This window comes from Eurytemora carolleeae, unplaced genomic scaffold (assembly GCF_000591075.1).
Source record: "Eurytemora carolleeae unplaced genomic scaffold, Eaff_2.0 scaffold364, whole genome shotgun sequence".
In the NCBI taxonomy this organism is placed as follows: domain Eukaryota; kingdom Metazoa; phylum Arthropoda; class Copepoda; order Calanoida; family Temoridae; genus Eurytemora; species Eurytemora carolleeae.
The window spans coordinates 150,015-151,724 of record NW_019396261.1 but is presented as its reverse complement, the minus strand read 5'-3'; positions in this window follow the sequence as shown (position 1 = coordinate 151,724).

Sequence of the window (1,710 nt, the reverse complement as noted above, 5' to 3'; positions counted from 1 at the left end):
AGAGGAGAATGTCTAAATCCTAATTTGTACTGTTTACATATATAATCAATAAATCTTATCTAATTACCAATTTGTTTTTTCCTGTTTATGTTTTTATTTAACTAAAAAACTGAATAGGTATTCCACAAATTCTGAATAGAAAGTTTCCGCATTTGGCCACCAGGTGGTGTCTTTGCTATTAAAGAGGTGGCGCGTTCTATGTTTATAGAAATTCTTACATTTTTATCCATTTTTAAAATAATAATGACATGCATTTTTATCAGTTTTAAAAATATTGTTCTGCATTCATTTTTTCTTATAAAAATAATAAAAAATGTTGTTTTTTTATATTTGCCGTTTTCAAAATATTCATAAATTAGGGATAATTTATTAAAAAGGTTTTGCAGTTCCATTTTCCAAAAATTCTTATTTTTTATTTCGTAATAAAATTTACAGGGTATATTAGCGTGGTTAAGCTAATCACAATACAGGTTTTGACTTATTTACAAACGTAGCTAGGCTAGGTTAATTGAATTTAGATTTACAGACAATGTACAATGTAATATATCTAGGCATGTTCAAGCTAACAAATATGGGAATTGTTTTTTTATGCTCTCTACCCAAATCTTCACCTTCAAAGCTAGTATGTTATTTCCCTTTGTAGGTAGGGCAGGGCAACGTTCCGTTAACGGACGGCATATACCATCGATTTGGAAAATAAATTATAACTAACAGATGCCATTTCTGCTAAAAATTGAATAATAATCATAAAGAAGAAAAAAATTGTTGCTTTGTTTGATGTTCGAGTGTTTTTTATCTTATTCCCGTTCAGGCGATATTTAAATGGCTGGCGCATTTCACAATTTCGAAATTTCGACGGTTAATTATATTAAGATCGTAAAGGAATGGTAAATTTTAAACAAATCGGCTCAGTCGTTTTGACAGTTATTGGATGCAATCAAACAAGCAAAGCTTATATACTGATGACCATCCGGGATCAAGTTTAAAATAGAAAAGGAATCAAGAAAAGGAAATATCCATGAGAAAGAAAATGGGTTAGAAAGTGAGACCTCACTGGCTATACTAACCCTAAACATTGGAACCACTTAGGGGGGGGGGGAGGGTTGTATTAGGGGACAGGCCGAGAAGCGGGAAGAGATAAAGGCATGTGTGAAGGTACCTAGGTCTAATGCTATAAACGAATTAAAAATCAGAGTTACTTCTGACCTAATTTTTGCTTTAGAGCTTGTGAGGTTTTGTTCTACTTTTTATCAACGTTTTTATCCAACCTTCTCTTCTCTTTAATCCCCCAACCTCCTACAATGTTCATTTACCTGCCAATACTGTTCTGGGTTTTCAAACCTTTTTGTACTTTTATCACTACAATTGAAAATATACAGTTAGAAACAGAAAACTCTGTAATAGGAAGACGACTTTTAAAACTAAAGTTTTGATATAATCCTATTTAGATGCGACACAGTAATTGTGCAGTGGCCAAAGCCCATTACAATATTTGCTTAATAATAACATGAAATGCACTTTAAATATTGCTTCAATGTCGTCTTCTTATACCACAGTTTTCTGGTTCTCACTGTAAAAAAAAAAAAAATTTCAAGAAAAACAGCAGAAAATGAACAAACATTGTTTATCTATACCTCGACAGAATCTGTATATATATCCACAGTGTTTCGTCTTATTAGGACTCATCAGTATGGCTCAATTCATTAGATT